This window comes from Glandiceps talaboti, chromosome 8 (genome assembly GCF_964340395.1).
Source record: "Glandiceps talaboti chromosome 8, keGlaTala1.1, whole genome shotgun sequence".
Taxonomy (NCBI): Eukaryota; Metazoa; Hemichordata; class Enteropneusta; family Spengelidae; genus Glandiceps; species Glandiceps talaboti.
In genome coordinates this window covers 3,837,021-3,850,511 of record NC_135556.1, presented here as the reverse complement: position 1 = coordinate 3,850,511, position 13,491 = coordinate 3,837,021, and positions in this window count along the sequence as shown.

Sequence of the window (13,491 nt, the reverse complement as noted above, 5' to 3'; positions counted from 1 at the left end):
ATTTTCCATGTTACCTCTAACTCCATTCCTCCGCAGCAAACCAAAAACAAAACAATACTACATATTTGATAATGAGAGGGCCCCCTTCTAAATATGGACCTTGGGAATCCCAAAACTCAAATGGTTCACTCCTAAATTCCGCGCTCAGTGTGATAACTGACTTGCTACTAACTGTTGTTGGCTTACCACATGTATCATCAAAAAGTCGTAATTACGAGAATCAAAAAGTCGTAATTACGAGAATCAAAAAGTCGTAATTACGAGAATTGAAAAGTCGTAATTACGAGAATCGAAAAGTCGTAATTACGAGAATCGAAAAGTCGTAATTACGAGAATTGAAAACTCGTAATTACGAGAAAAAAAGTCGTAATTACGAGAATTGAAAACTCGTAATTACGAGAAAAAAGTCGTAATTACGAGAAAAAAGTCGTAATTACGAGAATTGAAATCTCGTAATTACGAGATTTTAAATTTTATTTTTTTCCTTACAACTTGGCACTAATACGCTTCCGTAGTATACAGAGCAGATGTTTTAAGAAAGGAATTTTGCTAATTTGTTTTCTGTACACTTCCGTGAGATTTTGTAATCGAGTACTGTAAATTTTTTGCGATATGGGCTGGAGGCCTTAAGAAGCAATAAACCATTATATATATATATGTGACTATGACCAATGCTAAAAAATTGATAGTTGACTTTCCACGTGACTATAACCAATGTTATAATATACCTAGTGATAATGCTGTTCCCTGATTCGCTAGAATCAGTCACGTGATAGGAAAATAGAATGACTATTTCCCTAGGAAAATAGTTCCGTCAACTTTTACATGGTCACGTGACCACCGCGCGTTCACAGCAGGTCAAAATGGCGGCTTCTGACTTTCCACGTGACTATAACCAATGCTATAAAATTGACAGTTGACTTACTACGTGACTATGACCAATGCTAAAAAATTGACAGTTGACTTACCACGTGACTATAACCAATGCTAAATAATTGACAGTTGACTTACCACGTGACTATAACCAATGCTATAAAATTGACAGTTGACTTACCACGTTACTATAACCAATGCTATAAAATTGACAGTTGACTTACTATATATGTGACTATGACCAATGCTAAAAAATCGATAGTTGACTTTCCACGTGACTATAACCAATGTTATAATATACCTAGTGATAATGCTGTTCCCTGATTCGCTAGAATCAGTCACGTGATAGGAAAATAGAATGACTATTTCCCTAGGGAAATAGTTCCATCAACTTTTACATGGTCACGTGACCACCACGCGTTCACAGCAGGTCAAAATGGCGGCTTCTGACGATGTCGTCTGCCACCGCGAGTTCACAGCATGAGGTATATTATAAAACACATATTGCCTGGCCTATATTCGGGCTATAGCACCCGTTCATTACCCCCTCGTGACTGTGAGTTACCACAATCACATGCTATTTCCCTCGGCCTTTGGCCTCGGGAAATAGCATGTGATTCTGGTAACTCACAGTCCTTCGGGTGTAATAAACGGGTGCTATAGCCCTCATGGCCAGGCAATATGTGTTCACTATAAAATTGACAGTTGACTTTCCACGTGACTATAACCAATGCTATAAAATTGACAGTTGACTTAGCACGTGACTATAACCAATGCTACAAAATTGACAGTTGACTTACTATGTGACTATGACCAATGCTAAAACATTGACAGTTGACTTTCCATGTGACTATAACCAATGCTAAAAAAATGACAGTTGACTTACCACGTCACTATAACCAATGTCATCAGAATGCTCGATTGCTTACCTCACTGGGGTAGGGAATAATTCAGCACCGTAGACATAGGCGATGCCAAATGACGATGAAATTCCAAATTTACCAATCATAGCAAACGTTACACGTAGCCACACTAGATCACTACCTGTAAGTTTGTAAAACCAATAAAAAACCAAATTGATACCTATACATCTGGTCTCGCTTTTAGTACCTGGGATAACGTTAGTCAACAACAAGACATATTCTATTAGCTTCGGTACTTAAAGATTCTCCTAGATGCATGTTACTCGCTGGAGGAAAATTAGTAGAAATATTTATTTACCGTACATGCATTTATTCATCTTTATCCAGCTTCATTTAAATATATGTTCATCTGAATACACTTCTCGTGCATGTGTGTTGTCTGCATATCTCGTTTGAATACCCCATGGTAACCAACAAACTGATTGGATATTTTCAAACCATGTTAACAACTTTTTGTAATTCTAGTTACCAGCGTAAGGTGTGAGAGATCAAATGGAATATACCGTAAGCGGCGTAAACAGGCTATGTTAGAAGTATTAAATTCATAGGAGGGATTTCCACGACATTTTTATATGTATAATAAATTACGTCATCGGATCATTGATAGGTTATATTTTAATACCAGGTTTGAGTTCAGTCATGTACAAGTATTGGTTAAGGGTACTTCTGTCAGTAGAAAACTGAGACTACGTTTTCAATATTCACCAAACATATATATTACGTACAAACTAACCCCTTGCCCCTCTAGGGATCGGTCAGTTTCTTCGGCAGGGGTGGATTTGTAAGGGGGGTCACCCTGTTTTTGAAATTGGCAATAGGGGGTCATGCTGTTTTCAAAATTGTTCATAGGGGGCTCATTGTGGTTTGAATTATGATGGAAGAAAAAATCCCATTTCTACAATGGCATATAGCCTGGTCTGAAATGTGGTACATGACATGTAAATATTTGTTCTTATCCCTGATTCTTACATGAATTCTTTAATATTACTTATTAGTTCAAACATAACTATACATATACATATACATATACATGTATTACCTAGCTACCACACTAGTTACAGAACATGTCATGTAAATGCTTCGCTGTTTCACAATCAGTGTTTCACTTATATTGCACTTTGGGGCAAAAGTGAACTTGAAGGTTTCGTAATGGTAATCTTCATAGATAGTTTATAAAAGAAGTTAATCTAAAATGTGCTGCTCGTCACTATGAACTTGTCAGAAGGGATTAATACACTTTCTATTTTGGACACTATATGTTATTGACACTACAAATCACCACACTGATCTCATCAGATTCCAGTTTCTATTATTACGGGAGGTATGACCACCTAAAGTTCTCGAACATACCGATGACTTTAATATACATGCAACATTAATGCCACTATACCAATGTCACGGAGCCATTTTTATGTGACATGGGAAAGTCATTTAAAACTTACATTTACGTTAGCTATTCGAATATATTACCTAAAAAGCTATGAATAACCTAAACATTGCCTTAATGGAAGCAAAAAACTACAGATCTGCCAGGGGGAAAACCTCAAAGACTCTCTCCCCCCCGGGCCAGAGGTCACCCATGCATTCAAAAGACAATCAGATGCACCAACAACCTTTTTACTGTCATAATGGTATTAAACTTTTCTTAAATATTTTTACCCTATTCTAATTTGGTATGATATTGTCTTTTAAAGATGTAACATGTTTGCCGAGATAGTCTAAAATTGCCTTAAACTCCAAATCTCCCCTACCAATGATACTACCATTAGATGTGCTGACCTTTACTACATGTATATAATGATGCCATTTAACTTTTTAAGAACATATTTCAACCCTATGTAAGTTATAAAGAATAGTTTCTGATACTTGACGGTGCTGTCTTGTAAAGCATGGATTGACTTATTGCTTGAAAGGGTCTGAATAGCCTAAATATTGGCTTTAAGAGTAAAAATCCTCCAGGTCTTCTAGAGGGAGACACCCTTGGACCCCCTACATGAGGTGGACATATCCCAGTCTCAAGCTCTTCCCCTCTTACTGTCAATATGCTATCAAAGTATATTTCAAAAGTATTTCAACCCTATGTAGTTGCTTTTGACATGTTGGGGCTGTCTTGTAAAGCTTGGAAATTATTGTCCGAAAGGGTTTGAAGAGTCTCAAAATTGACTTTTCAGAGTCAAAAAAAACCTCAGGGCTTCTAGGGGAGACCCCCCATAAGAGATATGCATATTCCCTGCTCAAGCTTTCCCATACCTTTCATTGTCAAGATGCTATTAAACTTCTTTTGGAATATATTTACCCTGTGTAGTCAATAATTATAAATATGATAGTGCTAACCCGGGAACATTCACGGACACTGCTTAACGATTGCAACATTTGGTTTGTAGCTTATCCGTTCTGCTTTTCGCCAGAATTTTTTCTGCAAGAGACTTGTAGTTTTGATCCCAATTTCAACCCCTATTGCTGACAGGCTATTGTTCATGGTCTTCTGCATTCATATGTTAATATCAACTATGCAATACAGTAGAAAATTGTTGCACCTGTTTAACAAGCCATCGACCAGAGAGAGATTACCAGTAGCAGTTTGGAATACAATTAAGTCATGTGGAATACGAGCCAAACAACCTACCCACAGAGGGATGAGATCGGATGCTCTGAAAATCAGTATAGACTGTATGACACAATCTCGATCAAACAACTTACAATTGACAAAAGAATTCGAACAGTCAGCCGATTTTTCGAATGGTACAAGATTTATACCCACAGTGATAAACGTTTTCCAGCGTCAGTGTCATCTTTATGTCCGTTCAACGAATTTGTCGAACCTCGTAACTCTCCGCAGAGAATCTGCATTATTGAAAGCTCGTAATGTTCAGTTCACCTTATGGAATGCTAGATCCATGAATGGGAAGTTACAGTCTATCTCCGATTCTATCATTCAGAATAAAACTGATGTATTTATGGTAACTGAAACGTGGTTTAAAGAATCAAGCGACAACATTACAGCGCGGTTATCATCATCCTTAAGCGGTTACAACATATACCAAGTTCCACGCGCAAAACAAAAGGGAGGAGGCACTGCTGTTATCACCAAGTCAAATCTAAAATTCAAACCGAATAAGACACTGTCGTTTAAATCGTTCGAAGTCATTGATGGACACATTAACATTCAATCATCTGTTGTTCGTCTTCTCGTCATCTATCGGCCACCAAAGGGGACTATTTAATGGCTTTCTACGCGAATTCTTCTCCATCTTGGAGAATGTAATTTGCCCACAGGGGAAGCTTATTATCGCTGGTGACTTTAACATTCATGTTGACAATCCTACTGATAAAGACAGCGAAAAATTCTGTGATCTACTGAATTCAATGGGACTCATTCAACATGTGATTGGTCCAACACATTCTAAAGGCCACACCTTGGATCTGGTTATCACTCGAGCAGCTGACTCTTGTGTCAATGAGATCAAGTGTGATTGGCTCTTGCCGTCTGATCATGCTGCTCTTCATTTTTCAACTGTATTCAAGCGTCCACGTCAACAAAAGCTTCTTCGATCTACAAGAAAACTTGCCAACATTGACATGAGTGTTCTTCAACAAAAGCTTGCGGCATCGCCATTACCGGGTTTATCAGAAATCGATCTGTGTGCTACTGAGCTCGTTGACACGTACAATAACGCGATGACCTCAGTGATCGACGATGTTGCACCTGTCATCCAAAAATACGTTTTGGATAAAGTCCGTGCTCTGTGGTTCACGGAAGAATTTTTGTCGGCCCGCCGAAATCTGCGTCAATTGGAAAGGCAATGGAAAAAAACTGGTCTTGTTGTCCATGAGCAAATATTTAAATCTGCACGAAATCTGTACACGGCAAAGTTGTGCGATGCACATTCATCCTATCATCGCAATCGTATTACTGCTGCTGATACTAAATCCCTGTTTCGTATAATTGACGACATCGCGGGCAATAACTGAGGGTGAACTTACTTCAACTAGACCAGACGTGGACTCAAATGAATTACCAGACATTTTCGCCAAGTTCTTCATTTCTAAGATCGAAAAGATTCGCGAGGCGATGTCATTTGTTCCACCAGTTGGCTCTTCTTTAAACGTTAGTTTCAGTTTGTTCTCTTTTGAGACAGTATCTATCGAATTTGTTGAGAAGCTCATACGGTCGTTACCTGCTAAATCCGCAAGTCAAGATCCGATACCAACAGTACTTGTAAAGCAATTGTTACATCAAATATCCCCAGCAATTACACATATCATCAATACTTCATTAATGTCAGGTGAATGTTCACAATCATGTAAATCTATCTGCAATTGTACGTCCTTTGCTGAAAAAGCCTGGACTTGACAAAAATGTCTATAAAAACTATAGATCAGTTTCCAATTTACCTTTCATCTCAAAGTTGATTGAAAAATCAGTTTTAATTCAAATTAATTCGTATCTGTGCAGCAATAATTTGTATGCAAAAAGTAAGTCCGCCTACCGAGAGGGCCACAGCACCGAAACTGCACTCATTCGAGTCCAAATGATGTGCTGCGAGCCTTCGATCGGCGGGAGGACGTTATTTTGATTCTACTTGACCTATCAGCTGCTTTCGACACCATCGACCATAACATTCTGATACACAGACTCCGCCATAGGTTTGGCATTCAAGGTACAGTATTAGACTGGATAACCTCATATTTACAGAACAGAACAATGAAAGTACGTATTGGTTCGGTGGTGTCGGAAGCACAATCACTTGATTGTGGGATCCCCCAGGGTTCTGTCCTTGGACCAGTATTATTTAGTCTTTATACAGCGCCCCTGGAGGACATCATCAGTAAACACCGTTTAGAAAGTATGTTCTACGCTGATGACTCCCAACTGTATGTCGTGTGCCCCGGTGGTTGCGTCCCAAGTGAACAAATTGAGGGACGTATTTACGAAATTCGTCAGTGGATGGATAACAACATGCTTGCACTTAATGATGGCAAGGCAGAGGTAATAAAATTCTCCTCGAAGTTTGGAAATGGGGACAGGCCACGGGAGTGCGACATACAAGTTGGGAGTGCCATAGTTCATTCTTCTTCGATTGTTCGAGACCTTGGTGTCACACTTGATGCATCAATGACAATGACATCTCACATTGCTAGTATATGTAAGTCAGCGTCCTTTGCTCTTTGGAAAATAGGAAAAATCCGTAATCTTTTAGATCAACAGTCCACAGAAAAATTAGTGCATGCGTTCGTTACATCTTGACTTGCGTGTTACTCACATTACAAAACAATAGGTATTATCATGTTGAACGACAGTGAGTAACAATGAATAAAACTAAAAGATTGTCTGGATTCTTTCCACCTTTCAGTTGCTTTAGTAATGTAATGGAGACCCTTCTTTGACACTTTGTTTAGTTAGGTGTACCGCTTCCTAAACATGTCCATGTCTTTGGGATAGCCCCCCCCCCCCCCCCACGGCTAAACAGAGTGTTATATAGGTGCAATTGAATATGGTAACTTCCTCCCACATTCTGGATGCACAACTGTAAGCTTATGGTACACTATATTCAAGAGATGAAGTAACAGTGACAGTCATCGATGTGAGCACTTATTACACATCAACATTACTACACTTTATGGCAAGCATGGGAACCCAATACTAAATATCAACAGTTGTCTACTGTATATCCACTAAGAATGTCCTAAATTAGACATCAATATGAACTATATGACAAATAGGTTTGCCCTGTATTAATTATCAATAGTACCACACTATATGACCAATAAGGGTGCCCTATATTAGTCATTGATAGTTCTACACTATCTGACTGATAGGGGTGCCGTATAGTCAGTAAGGGTGCCCTATATAGGTCATCAATAGTACTACACATTATTGTCAGTAAGGATGCCCAATAGTAGATATCAATGGTAATATACTTTATGACTTATAGGTTGCCCTCTGTTAGACGTTGATAGTACTATAATACTTGGTCAACAAGAGCACCCAAGTTAGACATCAATGTTACGATACTACATGACCAATAGGGGTGCCCTATAGTAGACATAAATAGTAGTATACTTTATGACGAGACGAATAGGGTGCCCATCAATATTGCGATACTATACGGCCAATGAGCGAGCCCTATATCAGTAATCAATTATACCATGCACTATGACAACTAGTCCTATAGACATTAATAGTACTGTAACTTATAACCATTAGACTACCAAACAGAACACTAGCAACATGGCTTTCCATAGGTATTATGAAACTCGAAAGAAAGGGGTGCTCAAAAACTGTTGGAACTCTAAAAGTAGGCGGGTGAATTGTGTCGTATGTGTAATGATAAAGACACTCCCAAAATTAGATTATCTTCACAGACCAAATAAGGCAACAACTATATACTATTTGTCTCGATTTAACATGTATATATCAGTATACAATAGAAAGACCAAATCGTTTTAGACTAGTTAACCCGAGCTCGATGTCACCCTGTTACCAGAGGTCCACAGACGTTAGCAAACATAGCCAATAGCAAACGCAGCTCATGCCAGGCCAGGCCAGGCCTTAGATTCAGTAACAGATTCAACTTGCATTGATCAGATAGTGATGTCTCTTTGAATTCCTTTTAGATTTTTTAAAATTAGTTATGCAGATTCAGATCTGAATTTATCATTAACTTGCATTGATCAGAGTAAGATATTTGTTTTGGTCGTATTTTAATTTTACTTTGGTAAAGACCAGTTTGGGTTAAACCTGTGACTTAGTCTGTACGTGTGTTCTTTCATATTTCTCCATTTTTATAGTCTCTCCCCCATCTTATAAGTCATAAAATCGTCTACATACTACATTGTATGGGAGACAAAGCTATCAGAGACAGTGCATTTATGTGTTTCATTTAAACGGTAAATTGCATTTTTGTTCAAATGTCACTTTACTACAAGGATATGTACATACTAAACACACACGTGTACTGGTTAGATGTAAAGATATATATTTACATACTCACCATTCAACGTTATGTATTTCTGATATTTATTAAATGTAATACATTACTTAGCAAGCCTTAGGATACATTGGGGAATGAATTTAACGAACAATTTTAGGTTAAGGACGCAAATTATCAAAATATTTTAATAATGGGATTGATCTAAAATATAAATGGGAAATATTTCACATAAGTAAATAGTAGTCTAAGATGGTTTCAAAACGATTTCAAAATACACATATGCACCTTTTGGGGTGGGATTCTTCAACCTTATTTATAATCCAAAAGGGGGTCAATGTATAGGGGGAAGAGCTTGAGATGGGGAAAAGTCCCGGGGGGGGGGGGGTCCTATATATACTCATCCATAATTTCTGTGTGGACGAGTACATATAGAAACATAGCATGTCATTGCAATAGTATACAGGCCCGTACATATTACATGTACGTCTAGACAGTCATCCATGTTTTACAAATGGTAGTTATTTATAAAACTACTCATGCATATTTTGTTTGTTTATGTTTATCTATCTTTAATTTATTCATTTATCTATTTAGTTTTTAGTTTGTTTGCAACATGATTCCTGGGTTTGTATGGATAAGTATTATTAGTGTAACATAGAAAAATAGTATATTAGTTAACAGGCCCGTATATACATATATGCATTTATATAGTAAAGTGATAGGAAGTATCATATACTATACAGACAATATATGAAATAAATTACTACATCGTCAAAAATGGGTTTTATTGTTGATTTGAAATCCTCAGTCGAAAATCCATTACATGAAATTAAAGTCTTCTATAAATGACTAAAATAAAATATAGGATGTAGAATACAGTGTAATCGTGCAAAATATTTTATCATTTATAATTTAATTTAAGGTTTTTTTCCGCATTATCTGTCTTCATCCAGAACAATGCTTGCAGAGATAGGGGAAGAAATATCAAACTGTCGGCAAATATCGACGGGGATTTTACGAAATATGTATTTTTTTAGAAAAATATTTTCACTTGGTCACTGATGATCAGAAACCATACATGAACACAATTAGAATATCTAAAATTGAAATATTACAAGGAAAGTAGTTAGGCCCTTATGGTACAACCCCTATTATAAGGTATAGGAAGACTTTTTGATTGAGGTAGAGTCCTAAGTTTCAATCATACTGCTGTGATAATAATATCAGTTGCCTTGTATGAAAATATAATGAACTGTAAATGTCTGTACCTACAGATATAATCTACTACGACACTATGTGACATAATTCATTCTTAGTAATTCACCAAATATCTACGGATACACAATTATGTGACAAGGAAGGACATACATATCTTTCCAATTGGTTACTAAATTAAACACAACAGTCACTAACTATCTACTATATATGTTACAATGTTCATGTAAAATTAATGGAAAGTTAAATGTGTCCAAGCAGTAAAATGTATATAGATATAATCCATATATATATATGTTTAAATGGTTGTAAAAGTTAGAATTCACGTTCAAGGATACATTGTTTCCGTAGTATTTTAAGATTGTCAATAGCAAATTGTAAAGAAAAGAAAAGAATGTTTTGGTGTATTAAATCTCCCAGCAGTCTATAAACCTCACATACATCTTGTATATAATATGCTACTATAAATATCTCAACTATGTAAAGTTTTAAGTAAGGAACCACTGACATTAAATTAGGTTACATGCATGTTCTTTAAATCATTGTGTTGACAAAGGCAATATTGTCCTCAGGCTGTTTAACCCTGGCATTTAGAAAGAACACTGACCACAATGACAGTTATTTGAATGTCATGGTTCAACCAAAATTCAATCATTACATAACTCCTGTATTGAAAACTTACTTTAAGTTTAACTATAAGTAAAGGCAGTGAGCTTGGTAAAGTTGAATTCAGAAATTGAACATTCCTAGCTTAAAGGATGTCTTGTGATCACACTAGTTGTATTGACTTTCTTTCCTGAAATTCCTCATAGCTCCACATTGCTTCATGTTACCTACACTAACGTTTCTTCTTCAACATCAGTGTTAAATGTAGCCACAGTACCGACTGGCATCAAAGGGGGGTCAGTGTTTAGGCTACTGTCATTGTCATTTGTCTCTGTGTCGATTTCAGCACTGTCCAGTGGCTCACTGAAGAATCCCTGTTGAAAGAAATATATTTTGTTTGAATCATAAATTGGGTATATATGTTTTTTCGAGCGTAAATGTTTCTTCATATACATATTAGTTACTTACTCTTCATCTGAATTCAAACCTGGTATTACTTAGATATGACGAAATCTTATAATTATACAAAACAAATCTGAGTAATCCTCACTACGCAATCAACTACATGTATTCGTAAAGTGCCAGAAGACAATGTTCATATCATAGAAAGTGTGCACCGACATTAACTTTACTTTTAAAAAGTTTAATCGAACTTTTCTGTAGGTATAACTTATTTGATAAATTCGGCTTGTACTACATTAATGGGCTAAGCATAGACATTGGAGTTTCTATCATTTATGGTCAAAATAAAATACTTTTAATTCAAAAACCTTAAATGTCTACATAGAGCTACTGAAGACCAAACATAAATTGTCTATATATATCTATATATATATATGGGAAAGGTTAAAAGGGCGCATTAAGTAATTAGAAAGGGACTGCCCTCCCCGATCTGTGTTTTAAAAAGCGGACCTGCCTCAATTTCCTATCTCTAAAACATATAACATCACCATGCTCAAATATTTCAAAAACATATGTGAAAAGGGACATGAGTCCCAGAACCACTGTTAATGTCTCCACCACTACTTTTTAGGAGACTGTGAATGGGACTTGCTGCCGTTGGTCTTCCATTAAATTAAAATAATACAATAACTACTGCCATCACATTGATAATATTAGGCATTGTTTTTCTCACAAATACCGCCCTAGTTAAATTGTGTGAAGACACTATACTACCGGTTTTTGGATCTTATTGGCAGAGCTGAAGGCGAGAACTCCCAAATACTGGATGGAGACACTACCAACATTGTCAGTATAGAGGTCAATATCTATTAACCTCCAAAACATCAAATTATCCTCAATATCTTACCAAAATACCCCCCCACCCCTCTCCTTCACCCATGTGATCTCATCACACCAAAACTAAAACAATGAGTCAAAGTGAAATGTGTCCCTATGGGCTCCTATGCCCTCAGACAACCCCTGCAACAACTGAAGGCTCCCTAAATGAAATACCCTTATAGTATAGTAACAGTATATGTATGAGAAAAAGCGGAGTATAAAAGAGGTCTAGAGACAACTAAATATATGAGAAAAAAATGTTCATTGTATTTGACAACGGAGTTCGTACGTTTGGCGTTTATTTGGATCATTTGTATAATTACAAATTAAACATCAAGTCAAACTCTAGTGCAGCGATACTTGTCGTCAAAAACACAATTTGCATACTGCACCCACATCGCATATGTATACATCGTAAAATTTATCATTGGTTAGCTTATATTACTTGTACTGTACTGATGAAGGCCAAAATGGAGAAATACAAAACAGAATTAAAGGTATGTGTACTGCCGAGATCAGGAATACAACTTTACAGTGGCTTGGAGAGGTAGTTGAAATGTATAGTATGAATAAGTCAAAGAAATTAGTCTAGTATACCAGTGATGTAAATGTAGCTGGAAATATCCAGTTCTTGACCCAAAAGAACAACGTTTACATGGCATGATATCTTGGTTACACCAACGGGGAATCTTAGTTGAATTCTTGCCAGTACTGGAGACCATGTTCCCCATTCTGGAGGAATAAAACTATACTTCGGCCACTTGTCAACAGATATGTAAATTTGACTTAAAATATCCCCCTTTTCGTCTCGATCTGTGGCATCACTGCATTCAATCGTAGAACCATGTAACAAGTACAGCGGCACATTTTCGTCGTAAATAGGGAAAAATGTAGTCAGGTTACCTGGCATATGTAAATCAAATGTAAATAGTAATTAGTGCGCACGCACGCACACACACACACACACACACACACACACACACACACACACACACACACAGAACGTTGGGGGCTGGGTTATCAAAATGCCATATGCTGGAACTGAAGAATTCTACATTTGAGTGAACAGTAAATACAATGTACTTACATAAAACTAATTTGGCATTGGTTTACTGAAAACATGTACATTTTCTGATTGCATTAACATTTATCTTCTGGTGTTGTTTCCTAAAGTTTAGGTTGACCCGAGGCCCCGAGCTTAAATAATTATGACCCGTATGATAACAAACAATACATTTCAAAAGCCAATTTCTCACTTTGTTTTATAAAACCAAAATAATTTATTCACAGTTTTGTGAAAAGCAAATGAACACCTTGAACTTTTGTCACGATAAAGAAGGAGATATAACAGACTAAGTAATGTAAGTAATGCTTGTACGGTTAGTTCCTTGTACCATTTGAGTCGGGGTCAAGCATTACAATAGAAATACGTATGAGAATGGTTGCACACGAAAATTCATACATTTTAGGAAGTTGGGAGTCAGAAGTAAATTTTTACTATAAAACAAATATTACGAAATATATGCACAAGTAACAACCTCTTTAAGTCAGAGAAATCTGCATGGTAAATTTATTTCATAAAAATAAACAAATATATATGTGACCTATCTGACTTAGCATTTATAATGTGTGGGAGTGTTATGCATATACTTACAGTT